The 19661-nt window shown below is 35.1% G+C and overlaps 1 protein-coding gene and 1 long non-coding RNA gene across 3 annotated transcripts in view; both read left to right on the forward strand.

Moving 5' to 3' along the window:
• unk (unk zinc finger) overlaps window positions 1–19661 on the forward strand; it is a 449165-nt gene that overhangs the window by 375134 nt on the left and 54370 nt on the right. The gene's annotated exons all lie outside the window — the stretch shown is intronic.
• LOC147834534 (uncharacterized) overlaps window positions 1–19661 on the forward strand; it is a 128030-nt gene that overhangs the window by 105978 nt on the left and 2391 nt on the right. Inside the window, exons 12-13 of one of the 2 annotated variants that reach the window (XR_015504389.1) lie at window positions 17250–17419; window positions 17511–19661. The exon at window positions 17511–19661 is cut by the window's right edge and continues 56 nt beyond it. This is a non-coding gene — a long non-coding RNA (uncharacterized LOC147834534). The remainder of the gene's footprint in view (window positions 1–17249; window positions 17420–17510) is intronic. The other variant, XR_015504390.1, reaches the window with a different exon arrangement.

The following is a 19661-nucleotide window of genomic DNA, read 5'->3' on the forward strand; positions in this document are numbered from 1 at the left end:
TCTGGATGACTTTAATATTAGCAAAACTCACTTTTCATTATATTTTCTTTGCTTTATTTAATTTCACTTTCACTTTTATATATCACAACTTGGCATTCCTGAAACGACTAAAGAAAAAAGTTGATCTGTTAATCAGTGGCAGTTTTTGGGCCCTATCATACACCTGGCGCAATGCGGCTCAAGGCGATACGAAATTGTTGTTTGCCAGTTTCAGCTCGGCGCAAGAGTCATTTTTACGTTTTGCACTACACTGTTTAAATAGCAAATGCATATGCACTCATATGTGTGTCCAAAGGCAATCTGGTCTAAAAAAGGAGGCTTGTTGAGGCGCATTGCTGGTGCGTTGCTATTTTGAGCAACTATAATAGACTGTTCAATAGACTAGCTTAGAGGACGTTTAAAGTCCAGCGCAGAGAAGGTTAGTTGTGCGCCTCACACACTGCTTAATACAACCCAAGCTCATTCTGAAAACGTAGTCCCGCGGACGTTTCTGGAGACAGCGGAATACGTCCCGGCAGGTACGTATGGCCGCGTTTATTTTTTTTCAAGCGAACGCTGCGGGTCGGTGTGACGCTGTTCCCTATTGCGCTTACCTCCTTGTAGAGGGCTTCCCAGCTGCAACCCGTTTGTCAACTCAGCTCACTGTGTACGTTGGCAGGCTCAAGATGCAGAGAGGAGTTGACCACGGCGATCGGTTTCGAGTCTGGGGAAGAGCGGTTCCAGCAATCAGGTAAGACAAAAACAGAATCCCAAAATTAAGTGAACGAGTTTCGAAACAGGATGAGAACGTGGTGAAATCCGAAAAAAAATCAGGGCTTTTATTTTTTTGACGGCTTTTTGTAAACTGTTGCTCGGGTTTAGGGAAGCGAGCAGGCAGGCGGGTCGATCGGTAAAATTGGTTGGGTTCAGGGAAGGAGGAGGGCGGATCAGCTAATTGGCCGGTCGTGCAGTCAATCATCCGGTCAGTCAGACAGCGGTCTCTGGTGGGTTCACACGAGAACATCGTGGGCGCGAACCGCACTCGCGAGAGGCGTTTGAGATGCGAAAAAACGCTCACAGCGGCCTCTCGCGGATTCACAAAAACAAAAACTGCAGCCGTACCTACCCGCCAGGACGTATTCCGCGGTCTCCAGAAATGTCCGGTGGACTACGTTTCCACAATGAGCCTGGGTTGGCTTAATACATACAGGATGTACAGCCATATGCAAATATCTTTACAAATAATAAAAATATAATTTTTAACCTACATAAATATAAAAACATACTTTCATGCCTTCATCTCTGGGGGCTTTTTCAGTTTATTCATGACAATTTGCTTTTGTATAATGTTATTATTATTAGCTGTATTATTTATTATATGCATATTTATATTTGTTTTATTAAAAACAAGCTTAGATTTGTCCACCTGTCAGGTTTTAGACCATATGGGGCATAACATTTGTATTTGGATATAACTCTAATAAAACTATTTTGACCACACTTAAACGTTATTATTGTTCATTTCGTTTGCTGGAAATTAGAACAGAATTTTGAAATAGTTTTAAAACAAATCTTTGCGCTTAACAAACAAAATTAATTATTTAGACTAATTGATGTCTGAACGTACAACAAGTTTTCCTATCCACGAAAGTGAAAGTAAAGAATGAGGAGGCTCATCTCTCATTCTCGCGCCGTAGATGCTCTGTTTAACTGTTTTCTCGCTAGTGAAACGCTCAGTTTTTCCACTTACAAAGTCCGCCATGTAAATAGCAAATGCACTATGGCGCAATGCAACTGACTCTTTAAGGGAATGGGAGATGAGACTCTTATTGGTTTATTCTCAAAACACACCTATTACTCATTAAAAGAATAAGCTCAACCCTGTTAGACCATGTGTTACTTAAAATAACAAAAGTGAATTCTGACACGGCCTTAATGCGTTTGCTCCCTGCACTTTAGATACAAATTAAATGATTCATTGATTCATTTATTGACTTACTGATTGGGTGAGCATCTAAATGAAAACATTCACCCCGATACATTAAAAACTCAGGAAACCAGTAATCTCATCCAAACCACCACATAATATATTCTAACAAATAATAGCCAACTTTTTGACTCCTCCAAGAACCATAAAACCAACTCTGAAGAACAAGAGGATCTTTAGCTGAACCTGAAGGCATTTCTAAGAGCCGTTAAAGAAGCTTTATTTGTAGCAGCGCAGGCCTAAAATCTACTCCACTTACAATCTCTTGGTGATCTTCTCCACTTTCCCTTCTCTTTTTTTTTCAAATACGGAGAAACGAGTGAACATGAACGAGAGAGAAAGCCGGAACGAGATGGAGAGTGTACCCATAATTACAAGTGAGGTTCATTTGAGTGCAGCATGCATTTACAGTATATGTATATTACTCTGTAGATGGGATTACCCTCATAGCCCTGCATCCAATTAGATAAACTGCCTTTAATAATTCAACGTAAGCCACCGTTCCAGAATAATGAGTGAGATAATGCTGCAGTATCTCAGACACAGATGTAATTTATCGCTGAGAGAGCAGCATTTATGGAGAATGTGATTTTCTGCAAGCATAATGAGGGTTCGGGAGTTCACCGCAAATGTTGTGGACTCCATTCCTTTGAATGTGCAAAAAAAAAAAAAAAATGTTGCCGTGAGCTTCGTAAGTGCATTTAGATTAGATTTCTTTTAAAATTGGTTTATTGCAATAAGGTAATTGCTCAGATGAATCTGGCTGATAAAACTTTTTTGCATGATGTTATTACTCTGTTGGACTGCACTTTTATGATGGCGAGTGCTAATAAAGGCATTTGCTAACAAAGTCAAATATTTTGGCTTGAGACAGAAAACTATAATGGTTAGTTTAGTAGTGATACAGGAGTGAAGGGAGCATTTTGTGGTTCTCTGGATGACTTTAATATTAGCAAAACTCGCTTTTCATTATATTTTCTTTGCTTTATTTCATCTCACTCACACTGTTATATCACAACTTGGCATTCCTGAAAGAACCAAAGAAAAAAGTTGATCTATTAATCAGTGGTAGTTTTTGTTACTGGTTTGAATATTTGTTTGTTTGTTTGTTTTTGTGTTTTTTTATTTATTTATTTATTTATTTATTTGTAATTGTTTTGTATTTATTTAATTAATTAAATTTTTTTGTATATATTTATTTACATTTATTTAATTGTTTATTTGTATTTTTATTTATATTTTAATTTATTTATTTATTAATTTGTATTTGTTATTTATATATTTTATTTTTCATTATATTCATTTTATTTTTTATTTTAAAGAAATGTTTTCCATCATAATTATGCTTTTTTTATTATTATTTTCTATACTTTGCTTACTACATGTAATAGTCTTTTTTTTGTAGGATGTTTTATTAAAACTGCATTTTTTATAACAAATAATAGATTTTTTAAAAACTGCACATTGTTATGTAAACTAATGTTATTTTACTAGATAGCTTTATTGATGGCTTGAAATATGTTATTTATTTATATATATATTTATTTATTTATATATTTATTTATTAATTTATTTTTGATTTATTTTTCATTTTAAAGTGCTGTTTGTTTTGTTTAGGTTTGCTTTTATGTAAGTTTGTGTTTTGTTTTTAAGGCAGGTTTATAACAAGCTGATAGTTTGAAATATCCTCTATATATTTATTATTTTATTAAATATTTATTTATTATTTTTTGTTTTATTTTTTTAATTTTAAAGAACTGTTTGTTTTGTTTAAATTTGCTTTTATATAAGCATTTTATAGAAGTTTGTGTTTGTTTTTTGTTTTTTAAACTAATATTTAAACTAAAAAAATTTTTTTTAACTGGTCTGTTGCAATAATGCTCAGATGAATCTGGTCGATTAAACTGTTTTTTGGGCTCTTACTACTCTAAAATATGGACCAAATATTTTTATCATCGAGTAATTTGATCTGTCCACAAGGATTGCACTCTTTATTGATGGTTTGAAATTCTTTGAAATTATTTTTATTTTTATAGTTTATATACAGTCAGAATTAGTCAGAATTATTAGCCCCCCTGTTTATTTTTTTTCACCAATTTCAGTTTAACGGAGAGAAGATTTACACATAATAGTTTTAAGAGCTCATCTCTAATAACTGATTTCTTTTATCTGTGACATGATGACAGCAAATAATATTTGACTAGATGTTTTCAAGACACTTCTATACAGCTTAAAGCGACATTTAAAGGCTTAATTAGGTTAACTATAGGCAGGTTAGGGTAATTAGACAAGTTAATGATGGTTTGTTTTGTAGACTATCAAAAAGAAAATGCTTAAAGGGGCTAATAATTTTAAACTTAAAATGGATTTTAAAATATTTAAAACTGCTTTAAAAAAAAAAAAAAAAAAAAAAACTTTTTCCAGAAGAAAAAATATTATCAGACATACTATTAAAATTTCCTTGCTCTGTTAAACATCATTTGGGAAATATTTAAAAAAGAAAAAAAATAATAATTCAAAGGGGGGCTAATAATTCTGACTTCAACTGTATGTATATTCATTTTCATTTTAAAGTGATTAGTTTCAGTATTTTTATGTACATTTTTATTTTTAACTTTTCTCCTCTTAGGTAATCTTCTTTCAACATGCTATATAGTTTAAATGTTTGTAATATTAACTAATTATATTATTTATTATTTTTTATTTTAGTTTTGGTTCTCCATATCGCTTTAATCCCAGCAAACTCTGTTTCCATTTTAATTAATTTTCTTTCTTTTTTTTATTTTACCTCTCATCTTGGCTCCCCAATGTCCTTGGCTGTCTGGCTCCTCCTGTAAACAGCGCAGGAATCACATCTTGGCATTCCTGAAACAACACTGGATTTGATTTTACAACCCAATTAAAGTCGAGCTGTAAATCAGTGGGCCAGTGGAGCCTTTTCCCCTTCATTCTCTTTTCTTCTCTCTCTCTCTCTCTCTCTCTCCTTCTCTCTCTCCTTTCGCTTAGCACCTTCAGCGGAATTTAGTATCCCAGAAGGCTGTGAACCAATATCAGGACAGCTTATAAAAGCAACAGGGCAGAGAATAGAGGCAGGACTGATGAGGGCGTTTACAGGGCAGCCAAGGATGCCACCCTTGAGCTTCCTAAATCACGGAGCTGTGATGGCGAGCGAGTGGCTCTGTGGCTTCGGTCCATGGAGACCAGAACTCTTCAGCACTAAATCCTGGATGAGTCTGGGTGCTGTCCGCTCAATCTACAGACTTTATGAGCAGCATCTGTAGCAGTAGAGGTCATTTTAAATATTAGTTTGTGATAATTCTTTTCTGGATGAATACTGTTAAAACATTATGGGGTTAAAATGCATGGAGTATGTGGGGTAAAATGGAGATATTGCACTTTTTTCTGCAAATTGCATTTATTTGTATTCTATTTTAAAATGTATTATTCTGAAATAATTCTTCGTTGCTTTTCAAAAAAAAAGTTCTATCTATCTATCTATCTATCTATCTATCTATCTATCTATCTATCTATCTATCTATCTATCTATCTATCTATCTATCTATCTATCTATCTATCTATCTATCTATATATATATATATATATATACATACAGTTGAAGTCAGAATTATTCGCCCCCTTTTGATTTTTATTTTCTTTTTTAAATATTTCCCAAATGATGTTTAACAGAGCAATGAAATGTTCACAGTATGTCTGATAATATTTTTTCTTCTGGAGAAAGTCTTATGTGTTTTATTTCGGCTAGAATAAAAGCAGTTATTAATTTTTAAAAAAACAATTTTGGGACAAAATTATTAGCCCCTTTAACCTAATTTTTTTTTCGATAATATACAGAACACACCATCGCTATAAATTAACTTGACTAATTACCCGAACCTGCCTAGTTACCCTTATTAACCTAGTGAAGCCTTTAAATGTCACTTTAAGCTGTATAGAAGTGTCTTGAAAAATATCTACCAAAATATCATTTATTGTCATCATGACAAAGATAAAATAAATCCGTTATTAGAAATAAGTTTTTAAAACTATTATGCTTAGAAATGTGCTGAAACAACCCTCCCAGAACAGAACAGAAATTGGGGAAAAAAATAAACAGGGGCGCTAATAATTCAGGGGGGCTAATAATTCTGACTTCAACTGTATATATATATATATATATATATATATATATATATATATATATATATATATATATATATATATTTATATTTAAGAGCAATTTATTTATTAACTTATTTATTGGCTTATTTAATTTTTCATAAGTTTGTTTGTTGACTCGCTCATTTGTTCGCTCATTTTTTTCATTTCCTTGCTTGTCTTTAGTTTGCTCGCTCGTCCTTTCGTTCATTTTTCCACTCGCTTCCTCGTCCTTTTGGTCGTTTGCTCATTGTTTCGTTCGTCATACGCTCGTCCTTTAATTTGTTTGTTTGCTTGTCTTTTGAATCGTTCATTCGCTCATCCTTTCATTTGTTTGCTCATCTTTTCGTTTGCTCATCCTTTCCTTCGTTTGCATGTTCTTTTTTTCGTTTATTCAGTCGTTCTTTCATTTGTTTGTTCGCTCGTCCTTTCGTTCATTTTTCCACTCGCTTCCTCGTCCTTTTGGTCGTTTGCTCATTGTTTCGTTCGTCATACGCTCGTCCTGTAATTTGTTTGTTTGCTTGTCCTTTCAATCGTTCATTCGCTCATCCTTTCATTTGTTTGCTCATTCTTTTTTTTTGTTTATTAACTCGTTCTTTCATTTGTTTGTTCGCTTGTCCTTTTGTTTGTTTATTCGCTTATCCTTTCATTTGTTTGCTCATCCTTTCGTTCGCTCGTCCACTTGTCCTTTCTTTCGTTTGTTCACTCGTCTTTTCGTTTGTTCATTCACTCGTCTTTTTATTTGTTTGTTCACTAGTCATTTCGTTCGTTCATTCACTCATCCTTTCATTTCCTTGTCCACTTGTCCTTTTGTTCAGTTTTTCGCTCGTCCTTTTGTTTCTTCATTTGCTAGTCATTTTGTTTGCTCGTTCACTCATCTTTTTGTTCGTTTATTCATTCGCTTGCTCGATTATCCATTCGTTGGCTCATCCTTTTGTTGGTTAATTCATTCGTTCTTTCATTCGTTTGTTTGTTCATTCGTTTGTCTGTTCGTCCATCTGTCAATCCTTTTGTTCATTCTTTAGTTTGTTCATTCACTTGTCCTTTCATTCGTTTGTTCGCTCGTCCTTTTGTTCGTTCATTCGCTCATCCTTTGATTCGTTTGCTCATCCTTTTATTCCCTTGTCCACTCATCCTTTCATTCGTTTGTTCGCTCATTTATTCGTTTGTTCATCCTTTCGTTCGTTCGCTTGTTCATTCACTCATCCTTTCGCTTGTTCGTTCATTCGCTTGCTCGCTCATCCTTTCGTTCGTTCGTTCAGTCATGTATTCACTCGTTCCTTCATCTGTTCGTTCGTTTGTTCTTGCATTCACTCATTCCTTTGCCTGTTCTTCGTTTGTTCATTTGTTCGTTCATTTGTTTATTCATTTGTTCATTTATTTACTAATTATTCAATTTAATTTGTTTAACTACTCATTGTTATATAATCCAGTATTGTTTTAGTATCACTTAGTAAATTGTGGTGTTTATAAATAGTTGGATTGTAATTTGTTTTTTCCCCTTATAATTTCAAGTAGCAAAAGCTGTAATAACCTTGATATATTCTTTTGACTTATGGGTTAACTTCTGTCTGTGATTCAGCATCAGCATTAATAGTGTTTTTTTTTTTTTTTTTTCAGCAACCTTCTTGCTGTCTGGCCGTTTTGCTACACTCTAAAAACTGCTGGGTTGAAAACAACCCAATTTGGGTTGTTTTGGTAACCCAGCGCTGGGTAAAAAAGGGACAAACCCAACGCTGGGTTACTTTAACCCAGCAAGTTGGGTTACAAGTTTAACCCAGCATGCTGGGTTGTGATTTTAACCCAACTATTAGTTAAAAATTACTACACTGCTGGGTTGAATGTAATCCAAAATGGGTCAGAAATTTAATCTAGAAACTGATGATTAAAATCACTAAAATAAAAACAATTCTACAGCAATACATAGTTGTTCAGTAATGGAATTTTATTTATGACAAAAGATAAAATGTGTCCAAATGAATTTGAGATTTTTTCCATCTGCACCTCAGCATTAACCCTTTGACTGCCTGCTCTACCAAATGGTTGACCTCGTTTTTACTGTTTTAAATAATGACTGTTAAAGTCACAAGAAAAAAGATGATTTAGTGTTCAAAATATTTCTTTTAAATATATATATATATATATATATATATATATATATATATATATATATATATATATATATATTTTTTTTTTTTTTTTTTTTTTTTTTAATTGGTCTTACACATAATTTTTCAGATTTTTCATAATTCTGGTACTTTTACCATAAACATACATATCAATCATTTGGTAGAGGTTGATATTTTAGAAATTATAACATGTGTTAAAATGTACTGATTGTGTTCAATAGCGACATTAGCAGTTGAGAAATGCAATCCAATTTTTTTTCTTGAAAGGGTTGTTAAAGGGTTAAGACGATTTCTGTGAAAATTTATCAAACTGTATCACAGAAACACTGACTAAAGTTCAGTAACAATGCATCAGACTGAAATCAGACAAATTACCTTAAGAAAATGCATATTTGAAATACATTCAAAAACATTTGCATCATTTATAAATCAGGAATCATCAGTAAGGCAATTGCAATGTTATTGCAGAGTAGAGAAAAACAATAGTATAAGGAAGTAATAATGAAAATGCATCTAAATGACTGAAGTCAGAAAGTAATTTGAGCACAAACATCAACATATTCTCATATAAATCATCAACTGCAATGCAGAAAAAAATATGTGAAAGTAATAATGAAAAGGCATCAAACAGCTTGAAAAAACAAAACAAACAATAAAAACTAAGAAAATACAAATTTTATATTAAGAAAAAATAAGAAAACATTTTATAACTTTCCCTTTAACAATTATGTGCAAACATCAATATATGAGCTATAAAGCAATCATCAGTAAGGATGATCAAGTTCAATGTAAATGCAGTTTTGAAGAAAAAACAGATATAAAAGTTAAAATGAAACCTGAGGATGGAAGCATTTTAAAACAAATTTGAAATAGGAAAACTTTTTTTAACTTTTACTCGAACAATCATGTGCAAACATCAATCCTGAGATATAAAAGAGTCTGTAAGAAACATTAGTTGCAATGTAACTGCAGTGTAGAGTGTCTTAAAAAATATCGAGTCCATTATTATGTGCCGTCATCATAGCAAAGAGAAAAGAAATCAGTTATTAGAAATGAGTTATTAAAACTATTCTTTAGAAATGGGTGTCATGGTGGCACAGTGGGTAGTACGATTGCCTCACAGCAACAAGGTCGGTGGTTTAAGCCTCAGCTGGGTCAGTTGGTGTTTCTGTGTGGAGTTTGCATGTTTTCCCCGTGTTCGTGTGGGTTTTCTCTGGGTGCTCCTTTTCCCCCACAATCCAAAGTACAAGTTAAAGAACACAGAATCCAAGGAAGCAGTGAGGTCACAGTATTAATTATTACTGTTTGTCAGCAAAAATTAATGCTAGCAGAACCCTTACTGCTAGTGTCTCCTCCCCAGGATGTCCATAAACCACAGTCTGCCACACCAGGGAACACTGCTTGGGGTAGTTCACACCAAAGATGTAGAATGCTTTATAGCAAACGTCCACTTTGGCAAGTAATGTACTTTGCAATAATAAATAGCACAGCACGTGAGCAAAGGCTTGAAAGAAGTGGTGGTCTCCAAGGATGAGAACATGAGGAAACTCAATAGATTCTTGAATTCAATGGATGAAGATACTCAGCAATATTGGTCCCAATCTGAAAAAATAAATAGAAGTAAGATTTATTAAAAACTCAAAAGTGTAAAAGTTAAATATCTTTAGAGTTAACTTTAGAACACCTAAAATACCTTTAGAAGCAATTAAGGCCATAACACACCAAGCTATCAGCCAGTGTTGGCATTAGTTAACCACTGACCATGGCACCATGCTGCAATTTTTTGGCCCGAGTGAAGATGACAATGCAACAACAGGTTTGCCTAAGGAACTTTTTTTAATAAGTAATAGTAAGGCAAGATGAGCATTTGAAATTATTAAGTATTTAATTGTGTTTTCTTAATGAGAATAGATAAGACCCTTCTTCCTGAGCTGGGACTGTTTGCAACCGTATTTGTATAATTTGAAGCCGCATTTAAATTTTCTTTAAAAACTTCAAAAATGAGGCACAATCTCAGTTCAAGATGGATAAAATTGCTGAAATATTTTCCTAAAAAAAAAATCTTTCTGACTGAAGAAAGAATGACATGAACATCTTGGGTGACATCTTTTTATGTTTTACGCAGCAGATGCCCTTTCAACTGCAACCCATCACACTCTCATTTACACACACACTATGGACAATTCAGCTTACCCAATTCAGCTACACCGCATGTCATTGGACTGTGGAGGGGAAACCCATCCAAGGCTCAAACCAGCGACCATCTTGCTGTGATGCGACAGCACTACCCACTGCGCCCCCATGCCACCCTAATAACAAACATAAAAATAACATTTTCATTGTTAATAAAATAACTAAGACAATCATTATGCATTAAATGCATCATTATGCATCGAGAAACCTTTAATTGAATCCTTACCCTCTGAATTGTATTCAAATTGACCTAAAAACGAGGAAAGGTTCGTTCCTGTGCTAAAAATAAAACAAGAGAATGTCACTGGTTGCATGAACAGCAGATTTTAAAAAATAACCAGACAAAAACAAATTGGCATTAGAGTTCAATCTCTCAGTTTAAAGTGTTGAAGTGGCTAATGATTACTAGGGCTGCCCCCTAATAATTGAATAACCATTAGTCAACTAAAAATTTATTATTCATTCATTCATTTTCTTTTTAGCTTTGTCGCTTTATTAATCTGGGGTAACCACAATGGAATGAACCACCAACATATCCAGCATAAGTTTTATGCAGCGAATGCCCTTTCAGCTGCAACCCATCACTGGGAAACAAATACTCATTCACACACATACACCATTGACAATTTAGTCTACTTAATTCACCTTTACCACGTCTTTGGAAACCGGGGCACCTGGAGGAAACCCACGCGAACACGGGGAGAACATGCAAACTCCACACAGAAAGGCCTATTGACCCAGCCAAGGATCGATCAAGTGACCTTGTTGCTATGAGGCGAATGTGCTACCCACTGGTTGCAGAAAAAAAGTCCACACTGGCAAAGTCAATGTATGCTGCATGAATCCGCTGTGTAAAAAATATGCTGGATAAGTTGGCGGTTCATTCCGCTGTGGCGACCCCAGATTAATAAAGGGACTGAGTCAAAAAGAAAATGAATTAATGAATAAATGGTTTATTAATAAATCTGTAATTATTCAACTAATGCTTCAAATGAACATCACAAGTCAACCAGACAAATGTTTAGACAAGGGCAGCCCTAATGATTACAATGAACCAAGTAAAATATTATTACATACCTTCAAATGTGGGGATTAACTCCTCAAGATTGCATTCTTTTAGTTTGATTTTCACGCAATTATCCATCTGAAAAAGAATAACAGATAAAAGCGTTTAAGCAAAATTAAGTAAAAAAAGATCATGTTAGCCAAAAGTCACTATATCACAAAAATACTCCTAAATGATAATAATTATCCAGGGTGTCACATAAAACGGTGGTCAAACTTTTTCTTTTTGCAGTCGAAGATGATTAGGTTGGAATTAGTCTTAGCTCAGACATTTCCGTTAGCATGAAACGACCCTTACATACAGGATTAATTAAAGATAGCTCAAATCACGTCTAGAATGTAAAATGCTCATAGTAAATTAATAACATTTGCTATTCAATGTACAGATGTACAGCTAAACAAAATGTACAAAAAAAAAACATTGTTAGAAGCTGAATTCAACACTTATGCATCAAAGTATTGTCACAAAAATCCATGAACAAACTTAAGAAATACAAGAGTAAAAATACTACTTACTGCTTTACAGTTAACACCCCAGAAAGATCACAAATCACAGTAACGTTACTTACTGTCATCACCTAGCCAACATAAAAATCTGTGTCATTCAAAAGGTATTTTATTACAATAAAAAGCTCCTAAATTATCCAAGGTGTTGTGTTTATAAAGTGGTCATCAAACATGCTTCACGTTAGTTTCATTAGTTACCTTATACTTTTCGAGCTCCTTCCGATGCCATGCGCGCTTACCCGTCCACCGATCAACAGGCTGGGCGTGAGGTGGAGCAACAGGTCGGGCGTGAGGCGAGCACAGGTCAGGAGTTAGGCGGAGCAACAGCTCGGGCGTTAGGCGGAGAAACAGGTCCGGAGAAACAGGTCGCCGTTAGGCGGAGAAACAGGTCCGGAGAAACAGGTCCGGAGAAACACGTCGCCGTTAGGCGGAGAAACAGATCCGGAGAAACAGGTGGCTCGTCAGGCGGACTCGGAGCAACAGTTCAGCCATAAGGCGAGCACAGGTCAGCGTGAGGCGGAGCAACAAGTCGGCCATCAGGCGGAGAAACAGAAAAAAAAGCGCGTGTATATTATACTAAGTAAACTAAGTGTGTTATTTCTTATGAAAATTGTTAAATACACACTAAATAACTTACGTCTCACACAGAATTTCACTCGCTTCCCCTCAAAGACAGCGCAAAGAAAATGGCGGTTTCTCACGTTGATGTCCCTGCATGTTGACGTGACGTGCGTGCTCTCTTTCACGTCCGCGTTCCCAACCCAGCACTGCTGGGTTATAGATAAGGATCGATTTTCAACCCAAATTGGGTTGAATCAACCCAATTTTGTTACCCAGCAGTCTCAACCCAGCATTTGGGTTAAAAAACCAACCCAGCGTTTTTTAGAGTGTACCCACTGCGCCACCATGCTGCCCCACTGTAGATCAGTAAAACAATATTTGATCAAACTTTTGCTCTCAGAATCAAATGATATTCTGGCCAGAAACTGAAATTCAGCCAACAGTAATACTGATGACCATATTGCTCTTGATTCATCCGCTGGTAGATTAAACTATCTCTCTGTGTGCCACTTGTTTTTTACACCATGTCCGTCGCCAGGACAGTAATTGCCTGCTGTAATAAATCAAAGGCGTTACAGGCGATTGTCATTTTTCATTAGCGCGACAACAGGTCAATGCAGGCTCGCAGCTATTAGTCAGAAATTTCCTCTAATGGCATATCAATAACTCTCTGACACCTCGCGCACCAACTGTCTGCATGATCTTTTCTTTCTTTTCTTTCGTATAAAAGAGCCTCGTTTTTTTTAAGAAGAGGCATGACGTGCATTAAAGCTTTTGAAATGACAATTTCTTCCTGGCATTGCCTTAATTGCTCAGTTTATAAAACAGAAACAGAGGGTGGAATTTAAATAGCTTGAAGTCAGTCTTTTATACAGTAAGACAGACACATTCAACTGAAATGTGCTTATTTTTGTGATGTGGCCATTCATCTTTCTCTTGTCAAATGCACAAACACTCATTATGAATAGGCATCTGGCAATATGCAGCTCGTGATGAATGTGAGGATCGCCTCATGTAGACAGTGCGACAAAGTCAATTCGCCTCTATTTGAGAGAAATTAGGCCAATGCAGTCATTTTGGCCTGAGTGTTTGTCTTTAGACCCCAATGAATGAAACCTCGGAGCGCTTTTTTTTAAACACTGGCTCTTTTTCATGTCATTAGAAGCCTTACAGATGGAGTAATGAGGAAAGGCAGCTCTTCGGTCCAACTCACAATGCCAACAAACTGCTTTGAGTCTTGGCTATATATATTAAATCAGGTCCGTTTCTTGGGAGTTTACAGTAGGTGACGTGACTGGTAGCGATTAGTATGTTGATATTTACCTGATATTTGTATGATATATAGTATGGCACTGATATTTACCTTATTCGAATTTACACAATTTTTTAATTTTCCTTATTATATAAAGTTTGTGCATGTGTGTGTGTTTTACACACTTGATGTTTAAGAGTTTCAACCTTTCACTGCTTTTTTTTTTCTATTTTTGCATATTGACTGAATTTTTATGTGTATCACATGTTTTAAAAAAGTGATACAGATGCACACATAATTGCACTACTGTCTACTTGTTTTTCATTTTGAGGTGATAAATTAGATTTTTAGAATGATAGAAACATTCTCTAAATTGTGCCTTTGTCCATTTCACAATCATGTCCAATATTATTTTATTTTTTAACATCTATTTTGCGTGTGTTCACAAGAACCACAACATTCACCAAATGTCATACTATTCCAATAGAGCAGTTATTTTTACAGTTTCAGGTTCAATACTGAAGTGACAAGTTCAAAACTGCCTCCCTAATAAGCCAAACAGGTGTCTATGAGGAGCAACCTGTTAATCATTTTTGTTGCTTTCACACAAAATGCATGCAATAAACATTCTCTACAAGTAGCTACAGTTTCTACATTTTCAGCACTTTTTTTCCAATGCTAACAAACTCACTTCCACCCTCTTAACAATATTTTCAAAACAGACTAATTGCAAATTTCATTCATTTTTTTGCAAAACGACAATCTTTACAAACTGATGGGAATTTCAGCTGAAAGCCTACTTCATTTATTTTATTTTATTTTATTTTTTTGTAAAAAAAAAGGGATAGTTTAGAACTTATTTTGTTAGGAAATGTGGATAATAGCAAATGCTGTAATTCAATAGGAAAAGAAGAGTTATAAATAGTGATAAAGATACTGACTGTAGGAAAAACAAAGAGTATCTAATTGATGGAAGTACAATGCAATCTAAATTTCTACATTTTAAATGTACCCAACATTTTGAAGTGGAACAATACATGACAGAAATTGTGTTGTTGTATGACTTTCCTCTCTAACTTGCAGTTTAAGAAATGTTTTGAAAAATTTAAACTGATATTCACATGTAATATTTGCAACAAATTACAGCATTTATAAAAAAAATCTTCACACATTCTTTATTAATATAATAATTATAAATGTGTATTATTTCTGTAATTCTCCTGGTTATTGCTTTGTTTAAATCAGTGTGTTCAGAATGAAATGTATGTTTTCTGAATAAGAATTGCTGTCAGTGGTTTGGTGAAAAAAGCTTATTTTGAGCAAAAATAAAAAAATAAAATAAAATAAAATAAAAAAACGAACAAAAAACAACTGTTGTGTTGGCCTGAGTCAGTTTTACAGGTGAGCTGAACTGTTCAGTCTAGAGTCATGTTTGTGATGCACACCAGTGTTGGGGGTAACACATTACAAGTAACGCGAGTTATGTAATAATGTTAATTTTCTAAGTAACGAGTAAAGTAAAAATTACAGTAAGTAATAATATTTGAGTTACTTTTTAAAAATATTTAGTTACTTTTTTTTATTAGCTTTTAAAAAATCCATTGTTGAATTAAAATGATCATAGTCACGTTGAATCCTACACACAATGAGGGAATGTAGGAACAGACAGAAATAAAGATGGCACAGCCTTACATTTCCCAGATAGAAATATTCACTTTATTTTGAACACATGGAAGAAAAGGAAAAGAGGATCATCTGAATGAACAGTAATTTTACTTTTTAATAAGCAAACGATTTTTTGTTCAATAGACGTCTAATAGACATCTAAATGTAAGCAGCTTGGCTAAAACAAGGATAAACTTTGGTTGTCAGTGAAAATCTTATAGACATCCAAGAATAGCACAAAACTAGACTAGTCATCAAATAGACTTTATATGTGCAGTCATTCATTTCGGTTTATTTGATGACTAGTCTAGTTTTGGCCTATTCTTAGAGGTCTATTAGGTTTACAATAACAGCCCAAATTTAGCCTAGTTTTAGCCAAGATGACTATGTGTAGACATCTATTAGACATCTTTTAAAAAACAAAAACAAAAAAAAATGTTTGCTGGGTAACATTATCCTACATTGAATAATTTTTAATATGTTTTTTGCTGTTTTAAATGGAAATTAAGGTTATATGGTGTATTTTCAATTACAAAGGAAAAAGAAAAAGAATCAAAATGTCCTGCAAGTTCTGAAGGAGATCAAGCCTCATTCTAGTAAAAAAAATTAACCAAAAGTAACTCAAAAGTAATGTAACGCATTGCTTACCATAAAAAGTAACTAAGTATTCAATTCAATTCAATTCACCTTTATTTGTATAGCGCTTTTACAATGTAGATAGTGTCAAAGCAGCTTCACATAAAAAATCTTAGTAAATGGAAACAATGTAGTTCAGTATTTATTGTTTAAGTTCAGTTCAGCTCAGTTCAGTGTGGTTTATTAGTCACTATTGAGGGCTTAAACACTAAGTAGCAAATTTATCGATAGGTAGCTCTTCTGATCCCAAACCATGCAAGCTAATGGCAAGTAACGCAGCTAATTACTTTTTGGGGAGTAACTCAATAATGTAATGCATTACTTTCTAAAGTGACTGTCCCCATGATTTTAAAAATGTGCTGCACAATGTTTGTTAGCAGTTGAAAATAACTCTTCTCTGGTCAGATGTGCCTGTAGAACATAGAAGGGTTAACAGGATTCTGCTCTACATCACACATGATGCCATTTACTTTGGAAAATTTTGGTAAAAAAATAAACCTTTGTGCAATCCTTTCATCTTTATGGGGTTCCATTTGTGCCAAATCCCTACGCCTGCTTTCGGTTTACTTTTGTCTTCGTCTACTCTCATTGCCCGTTATGTTCAGCATTGTTGGCGTACATGTTGTCTGTTGATGTCATCTTAATCTGTTGTCCCGTCTGTTTTTCTCTATTTTGTACTGTCATATTCTATGGGTTATTCTGTCATGTGATCTGTTGTCTATTCATCTGTACTGTCATCTCTACCGTTGTATGCTGTCGCCCTTATGGTCGTCCTTACTGTCGTCTACGCTGTCGTTTATACTGTCATCCTTACTGTCGTCTATGCTGTTATCCATGCTGCAGTTTATTCTGTCATCCTTACAGATCAGATGACAGAATACCCCATGGAATATGACAGTACAAAACAGAGAAAAACCGACAGGACGTCAGATTAAGTCGACATCAACAGACAACATGTACGTCAACAATGCTGATTTTCCTAAACATGCGGGCAATGAGAGTAAGTATATTTTGGCACAAATGGAACCCCATACATCTTGAAACACTCCATAAGTGAGTTGCGTTCTGGCAGCAGCATTTTCTTGTCTTAATCTGACTCTTGATTTGATGTCTTTCGCAGACTCCATCATCAGGATCTTGCACGTAAAGCTCCGCAAATTTGATGACTGTTATTTTGGACTTAAGTGGACTGATTGATTGAGGTCTCTTGGGAACGGGAAGAATAACATTGTTCTTCGCACACCGTGACTTAGGCCCCAATCAGGCAACAGTTTGCACTTGGCACAGCAGGTGAGATGATTTCAGGCAAATAATGACAACTGTGATTATGAGGGGGGCTGAATGTAAAACAGTCTTGGTTTGAGCGTCTCTCGATCTGTAGTTGTGCAGCAGAAAGATCTCTACACCTGGAGCCTGCTTGCTTGTGACATGTTGACGCAGCTGTGGCTTTGGTGGAGAGTTTTAGATGGCAGACACACCACGGTAAACCTGCACCTGTGGGATTGTGGGTAGATGAGTTCAGAGCTTTTGACAGCTGGTACGATGCGTGATTCTGTATTACATTGTCAAAAGCTGTTGTTGTCAAATGCAAGGGTTTGTACTTGTATAGTGTGTGAATTACGCGTGTGGCCTTATTTTTTTTAAACCTAAAGATTTTTGACAAATTATTAGATTTGAGTAGGGTTGCAGCACAAAATTGCCAATTGCAATTCATATCTGAAAAAGCTGTTTTCAGCTTTGGCTGAGTTAGCTTTAGCTTTAGCCAAAATCATGACCAAAACATGACATTCGAGTTTCTCAGATGCCACATTTTGACTTTGACAGTGCCCATTTCATGCATATAACATGGATAAACTAAAACAGGTAAAGATGAAATTCATTTTTAATTAATATGTACTTAGCAATTGTGCTAGCCAGTGGTTTTAGCCACTTTTCAAACTAAACTTACTTAAAAAGTATGTGTATTTTTGTACATGGTGGCTCAGTGATTAGCACTGTCACCTTGCAGCAAGAAGGTCACTGGTTCGAGCCCCAGCTGCGTCTCTTTTCACATTTCTGTGTGGAGTTTGCATGTTCTCCCTTTGTTGGCGTGGGTTTCCTCCGAGTGCTCTGGTTTCCCACACAGTCCTACGACAAGAAATCTTGTATAGGTGAATTGGATAAACTAAATTGGCCGTAGTGTGTGTGCGTGCGTGCGTGCGTGCGTGCATGTGTGCGTGCGTGCGTGCGTGCATGCTTGAGTGCGTTTGAGTGTGGATGAGTGTTTCCCAGTACTGAGTTGTAGCTGGAAGGGCATCTGCTACATAAAACATATGCTGGAATAGTTGGAGGTTCATTTCGCAGTGGAGAGCTCTGAAGTAGAAACTAAGCCGAAGAAAAATGAGTGAATGTACTTTGCAATTGTGCTAGCCAGTGGTTTTAGCCACTTTTCAGACTGTGCTCAACATTTTGTTTTTCATTTAAAATGCATATAGCAATTTATCTATAATGTTTTATTCAGATAATTATTTGAGAACTTTTAGTGATGTTTAAAAAGAAAATATTTTGAAGAATTTTGGAAACTTGACTGACATATTATGAAAAAATATCAATCCGATATATCGAGAAGTCAATGAGAGACAAATAGAGAACCACCAACTTATCCTGCAAATGTTTTATGCTGCGAATGCTCTTCAAGCTGCAACCCAGTACTGGGAAACACCCACACACTCTCGCATTCACACTCATACACTGACCAATTTTAGTTCATCCAATTCACCTATTGCGCTTGTCTTTGGGCTGTGAGGGAAACCAGAGCACCCGTAGAAAACCCACGCCAACATGAGGAAAACATGCAAACTCCACACAGAAATGCCAACTGGACCAGCCTGGATTCGAACCAGCGACCTTCTGGCTGTGAGGTGACAGTGCTAACCACAGAGACACCGTGTTGCCCTACTGGTTTCCAACATTCTTGAAGACCTAATTTTTGTTCAACTGAAAAAAAGAAACTCAAACAGGTTTGGATCTTGTTGAAGATGAGTAAATAATGACAAAATTTACATTTTTGCCCCCCCCTAATAAGTAATAAGTTAAAATAGCTTTAAAACACATTGTCCTGACTTATAGAACATATCTTTTTTAATGTACTGGTAATGTTACCCACTGATTTCCCAGAGATGGTTTGCAGCTGGAAGGGCATCCGCTGCTTAAAAACGTGCTGGATAAGTTGGCAGTTCATTCAGCTGTGGCGACCCCGGATTAATAAAGGGACTAAGCCGATAAGAAAATGAATGAATGAATGTTACCCATTTATAAGCATCACAGAATCTTCACATGCAGAAATGCTCCAAGTTCTTTAGCCCATCGTTAAGTGTATTTATTTACATGTAAATGTATGTCAATATATATTAATTCTGTTTTTACATTCATTTCAGCAATTTTATTAACTATTATATGCAAATGTTTATATGATTTATTTACAGTACAGTTTGTAAATTAATATTTTCAGCCTTTAATAGATATATTTATATGAGAGACAAACAATTTTAAC

The sequence above is a fragment of the Danio rerio genome, chromosome 12 (assembly GCF_052040795.2).
Source record: "Danio rerio strain M-AB ecotype USA chromosome 12, GRCz13ab, whole genome shotgun sequence".
Classification (NCBI taxonomy): domain Eukaryota; kingdom Metazoa; phylum Chordata; class Actinopteri; order Cypriniformes; family Danionidae; genus Danio; species Danio rerio.